The 6764-nt window shown below is 40.5% G+C and overlaps 1 non-coding gene across 1 annotated transcript; it reads left to right on the top strand.

The window, feature by feature from the left end:
- Positions 1-6410: 6410 nt before the first annotated feature.
- Trnai-aau (transfer RNA isoleucine (anticodon AAU)) lies at positions 6411-6484 on the top strand. The gene has a single exon. It is a non-coding gene; the product is annotated as a tRNA-Ile (tRNA).
- Positions 6485-6764: the final 280 nt, after the last annotated feature.

Genomic DNA, 6764 nt, shown 5'->3' with positions numbered 1-6764 from the left:
TATCGCACTCGCCTCCGTCAATCACACGCTCACACCGCTTTCATTTCCTGACGGCGGACAGTTAAATTAGGTATCTGTCCCTCCTCCTCCTCCGGTAGATCTATCGTACAAGTCTCGGAAAATAATAGAGTATTTACAATAAGCAGCAAGGCTCGCAAGACTAACCACACAATTTCATATCTACCGAAGTCATGTAATTGATAGCAAGAACTTTTTTGGGTTATTTAACAGTCGTTTTCTGTTAAATCAAAGATAGTATAGCATTTCGGCCCGGGAGAGAGTTTTAGTATTTCTTACGAATGTGTAACCCTCAAGCATGAAAACCGCTTACAACAGTGGAGGATTTTTGAAGCCATTATCCCGTCACATATGATGAAGGAATGTCGTTATTGCAGAGTTAACTGATATCGGACCAACGCTGTCTGTTGTCCGATAATACCGCTACGAAACAGCAATTCCACACACATAATTTATGTGTGATAATATTTTATGTTATTAAACAGGGAATTCCTTCAAAGGCAATTATTTAATATCATTTCAGTTCTCAAGGCATAACACCAGGGATGAACTTTGGAGGTGCGGCCTACAGCAAGCTACCGTTCCTCGATGACAGCGAACCTATTTAGAACGACACTCACGACAGAATATGAATACGTCTACCTACCCGATTACACAATTTCAAACCAAGCAAAAATTGAAAGAGCATTGTTGAAAGCATAGGCCTCTTATGCTGATCTGAAATTCTGAAATCAGCAATCGATTTCCCTCTCACATTTAATTTTTTGCTTATGAATCTACTCCATTTACAGATCTCTTCGCTGCTCTAATAACAAGGAAACATCACCATCTTGAGCTCATATTTTAAGAAGAAAAAGGCACACTAGGAAGACATTATCCCCAGCAATCGATACTGTGTGAAAATTTGGACCATAATTGTGACAGTACACAGTTACTACCTAAAGTTACGTTGTGCAAGACGCGACAGTTGGCTGCGACTGCGACGCTGCCCCCTCCTCTTTTCCCACCCTGGCAGACGGCGACACGGCCGCAACACGACTGGAGTCGTCGCCGTTTCCCAAGCTCCGGTCGGCGGCGGCGGATTCAAATACATAAGAAAAATAAGAATTCCGATTTTCTTGCTGTAAAAAATACTGTATGTTAATGCAATAAAGTTACATCGGCTCCCAGAGTTACTTTTTCGATACAGATTCTCCTTTTACTTTAAAAAATTGAAAAGTATCTCTTCAGGTTTTGCGTGGTTTTTTCGCTGTATATTACTTCTCTATCAATTGTGAGGAAAGTAAAAGGCACAAATAATTGATGTTTGCGTATCTTACAGTTTCACATCACAGCTTGATAATGAGGTGTCTATTTTTCCGATATTCGTCACAGTTATTCCGATACTTAATTTACAAGTAACCTACTGCATAAAATTTGAATTGTGTACAGTGAAAAATGTGGTCGCTGGCTACTTTACGTATGGTTCACGTTAGGTCATACATCGTTGCCGATGAAAAGAAGCTAACATATCGAAATTATTTTTAAAGTTGAGATCAGAATGATATCTATCTCCGTTTCCGAGATTTGGGCTCATATATCTCCGGGAGCGTCGCGACTAGCCGCCAGTTCTGTCGACGCGCAACGAGAATCGTGTGGTCATCACACGATAGAGAATGCATTTGTTTTGTTTCGCTGACACATTTCGACCTAATGAAACCATTTTATGTCATATATTTCTCCGGTATGAGTTACTAATATTTCTCCATATGCTTTTGACAATTTCATTTAAAATGCCACGAAATGTAGGTTTCTTAAAGCCAAGTGATCAAGCAGAACCCATTTTCTTGGTTTTGCTGAGGCATCTGAACCTGTTCCAAGCTTTCTTTCTCGTTTATTTCTCTGATACGAGTTCCGAATATTCCTCCATGTGTTTTTGCACATTTCACCTAAAATTCCAATGAAAGATAAGTTTATTAACAATAAGCGCACGCTAGCGTCATTGCATTGTTTCAAGTTCTTGACAACAAGATAGGGTTACACCTTAAACATTTCTAGAATTTTCATTCTGAACGTCTACAGTATACACTAGCAGAAATGTGGAAGAAATAATGTCCGTGCTTGTTCACAAAATTTCCCCAAATTATACTTGTCAGTTTCTCCATGCAGAAACTTTTGGAACAAGCTAAGGCAACTTTCATAGCCGGCTGACTCTTTATTCCCATCCAAATGAACTTCCATATTCTTATATTCTGACAGCAGACATCGTTATGGATGACATGTACATTTAATCTTGCCAAGCTGCACTCAAAAGATGACTCCAGGATTTACAAAAGACGAATTTCAATTGTGAACTGTGTCAGACCAGAAGGGCCTTGTAAAACAGTAGTGCACTTTTGGCACAAGTTTTTTGAGCACCATCTTCTACCAATGAATTGAAGTGAATGTGACAAATTACTTATTGCAGCAAACTGTTTGCGCAATCTGTTGAGAAACGCCTTCCTCAAAAACGAACATCTATTGATTACAGAAAGCTGTACAACAATCTGGTGGTGGTTTTTCACAACTAGAAGGTATCATCAAGACACCAATCTACCGTTTACTTTCGAAGTGAAGGTATTGTAAAATGTAACTTTCTCGTTGTACTTTAGATTGTTCATTTTGTAATGTACTTGCCGTTATCAATTTTTATCGTCACAAAAAAGAGTAACGCGAAAATTGACCTTCAAGTTCATTTTCATCATTCTAATTCTACATCTGCATGGATTATATGATTTTCATAACAGGCCTGAAAAATTTGCATTAATGGGAAAATATTATATATTTCACTCACCTGCCAGTTTCAAATGTGCACCAATTTCTTCCCAAATTCTGTGTCTGAACATAGTGTCTATATTTAGGGTTCTTCAAATCGTAAAGGCAAGGATGTTGCGAGACCAGCTCACAGAGCATCACATCCTGTGAGTGGCTCATTTCAGTTTTCCTGGACTGGCTCGACATCTTTCTGGCAGCCGTACGTCTTTGTGTCGTGCGACTTCCGTCGCAACACTGCTCACTGGTGCAGTGCTGCGACAGCTGCCGCAACAGTCGCGCGTCGCATCCCAAACTCGATCTGCGCATGCGCCAGCAGGCAACTTCTGACGTCACGTAGCGACCCGTCGCAGTCGCTAGTGTGCGTCGCGTCTTGGACAACGTACCTTAAGCGTTCAGTTTTAAAATATGCGCACCTACCTGTCACTTGCTCGGCGCCACAGTCAGCCCTTTATTCTGTAGCGCGAAGTACTGTATGCTGGTGTAAGAGGTTGTGAACTACTGCTTCGAGTTGGTACCATGCTTTGTACATTGCGCCAAAGTGTGCGGTTTGTAACTTGTGACTTGTACCACAGATCTCTCTGCTTTAAACATTTTTGTGTTGCGATGAACGAGTACAGTATAAATGAATGAAAGACATGTGTGTCTTTACAGAAGTGGCGTAGCGCTATTTCATTATTAACATCGGTGTTACGCGTTTTTTCTTTGGACTGTAAAAGTCACACCGTTAAACGGACGTACATTTTCAGGAGTTGCACCGTTCTTCAAAGTGACTGGCTTGATTAAACCGTAAATCGAAAACTAGTAAATCCTTCAGTTGCTTAGGTTTATTCATTTTGATTTTGAGACGCGTATTGCGAGAATATTGTTAAAATACTGTACGTCTGTGTGTGGGAGGTAGACATCTTACAACGTGGCACTCCATCCCTTCCGTTCCTCTCGCATTCGACATTCCGGGAATAGAAGAGTTCTGGTTGTCACGCTGTATACAGTGCTGCGGGCTCAGGCATTAGGCGACTGTAGTAGGAGCGACTGAAAGACAACCGTCACCAGGAAAGTTTAAAATCTGTACATGCAGAAGGTAATGACTGCGTACTGTCATAATTATGGCCAAAGTTTTCGCGCGGGGGGCGATTGCTGGGGCTGTTGTCTTGAAAGTGTGCTTTTATCTTCATAAAATATGAGGCAATTTGTTGATTTTTCCGTGTAAGACGTAGTTCAATCTCTCTTCTGGAGTACGTCACATCGTTTACATATTTACGGGTTATATAAAAAAAGATGAAATGCAACGATCACGTAAAGTCAGTATTATGGACGGTAAATGGGAGATTTAGGTTTATTGGAAGGGTTCTCGGAAGTACAGTACTTCAAAAACAGGTTTTCCTACTGCCGAACACCTTTGAGGGCATGTTTATTGTTCTGACAAACGATGATTTCTTTCCGTTTTCAATCCATGCCTGTTTTCGTGCATTTTTTCGCCAAGTGGTCAAGAATCCTAACATACCTTTCCTGGTTATTGTAAGCTAATATCCTACAAGAATGCAATTTGTATTCCAGAAAATACCTCTACAGCAGATGAAATGGACTTCGCATTTTTGGTTTGAGACTACTGACTTCTGGCCATCGCTTTGACTGCTGTTTTATTTCTGGAGTGAGATAGACGAGCACTGTCTTATTCACAGCAACTGACAAGTACACAAAATGAAACGTATTCCATTTACAACGATCGAAACCTTGGTTCGAAATTCGATTTTGCATCTGTTACAGAAGCTTATCAAGAGACGTCAACTATGAAAAGACTTGCATAAGGCAGTAAGCCGCATGAATTTAAATAAGAAATTAAGAACTTAGTCTATCCTTGAAAATTAATAGTAGTAGTAGTAGTAGTAGTAGTAGTAGTAGTAGTAGTAGAAGTAGTTGCAGAAGAAGATACGCTGTTACCTAACTGCCATGACTGCTGTAGATATTCAGATACTTGTGAACACGTCGTGCATCGTCCTCCAATCACCAGATTATAGAATCGTCACTGATAACAAGCGCACAATGTAAACAGTGGTCCTGAATTAAAGGCCTTGGAACGTCCTCCTGTATCAAACAGGAACAAATATGAGTTACTATCGTTTTTGGAGTAGTTAATATTATATATTTATTTATCGCATGAGGAGATGAAAAAGTACTAGACAACAATTTACAATAAATACGCAAATTTCTACACAGATACACACTATCCCTAGTTCGTAATGGGTTCATAGGCCAAGGCCCAGGTTTGAAATCCAGTCGGACAAATTGTGAAGGCTTCCATTGATCCTTTGAATGCTGTGAGGAGACATTAAAATATTATATCATGTAATGTTTGCTGATTTTTGTTGCAGTCACGTTGAGGAGAAAACTTCCATCCCCATTGGTGCAGCAATGCTCCGCAACTGCCACTGTCAGTTATGATACGATTCAGTATGCATCAGTGTCTTGGCGGAGATGGAAATCAGCACATCGTTCCCAGGGAGTTTTACGTAGTTAATGACGCATCAAAGAAGTATGCTCCTGCCTGTAATTGTTCCAGTCATCATGCATGTTGAAATGACTCTTCTCCAAACTGATTACTGTGCTCCGTGATGGTGTCCCAGACTCCAGTCGCTGGAGTTCCGATAATGATTATTCTGAATGAATTGGTAATTCAATTTATTTTATTTTTATTCTTTTTTATTATTCTTGTCCACACGTTCTGCAACGACTAAAAAATGGTTCAATGGCTCTGACCACTATGCGACTTAACTTCTGAGGTCATCAGTCGCCTAGAACTTAGAACTAATTAAACCTAACTAACCTAAGGACATCACACACATCCATGCCCGAGGCAGGATTCGAACTGCGACCGGAGCGGTCTCTCGGCTCCAGACTGTAGCGCCGAGAACCGCACGGCCACTCCGGCCGGCTCTGCAACGACTCATCTACTGAATGGTCGGGGAATATTACCAAGAACCGGTAGTGTGTTTGTGGGACGAATACACTCTGTGATGAGGCTAAAGGCCTTATTGAGCAGAGTGTCAATTATTTTAGTGTGCGAACTATTTAGGAAGGTGGAGTCAGTACTCTGCGATTGAGGATGAAAGAGCTACGGCTGAACATTTGAGAACTGTTGTTCATGTTTATTTCTGGAGCATATTGTTCAGAGTTTTGATTTCAGTTGCCACGTTCCGGAAATGGATTTTGCATGTATTTTGGAGTGCTGCAGTATTGGAGAGTCTGATCTCTACATGTGATGTAAGATTCGTAATTTTTTGCTTGTTTATTCCGTGAGTGGAAGGTTGACACAACTAGTTTTCGAGTAATCGGTCGGAGAGAACTGTGTCCGTCGTATTCAAAATTTATCTTCAGGTCTGATGTTAGTATTGCAATTAAAGTTGTGTATAGTGTTTTGCTACATTCACATAGAAAGTTCTCACCTGTAGTAAATCTTGTGGTTTCTGAGACGCTTGGTTAGAATGGATAACTATACTGTTCAAGCATCGTTGTGTTATAGGAAAGAAACGTGTTTAAAATGTTATTTCGTCACTAAGAAAGTACACGCCGCTTAAAGGTCGTAACAGGACAACGAACTCGCAGGCCCGTTAGCTCAGTTGGTTAGAGCGTCGTGCTAATAACGCGAAGGTCGTGGGTTCGATCCCCCCACGGGCCAATGTTTTACCCGTCAGTATCAGAATACGTCCACTGTTTTAGATACCAGTGTATGTTGTTTTCGTACAGGAATCGGCGGAAAACGTTTGAATTATTCTTCTTTTTCATTTTGTGTAGATTACATAACGCATTATTTCTAACGATTGACAAATGTATCCTATTGACACGTCATATCGTGAAGTATGAAACAGGAACTTATTTCGTAATATGTAATTCATTCGAAAAAACGGGGTTGTTCTTGCTGTGATATGAATCGCACGCTGGTAATTTGAATGGTACTT

The sequence above is a fragment of the Schistocerca nitens genome, chromosome 9 (genome assembly GCF_023898315.1).
Source record: "Schistocerca nitens isolate TAMUIC-IGC-003100 chromosome 9, iqSchNite1.1, whole genome shotgun sequence".
Taxonomy (NCBI): Eukaryota; Metazoa; Arthropoda; class Insecta; order Orthoptera; family Acrididae; genus Schistocerca; species Schistocerca nitens.
The sequence above is the reverse complement of the archived record's forward strand: the minus strand, read 5'-3'. Positions and strand labels throughout refer to the sequence as shown.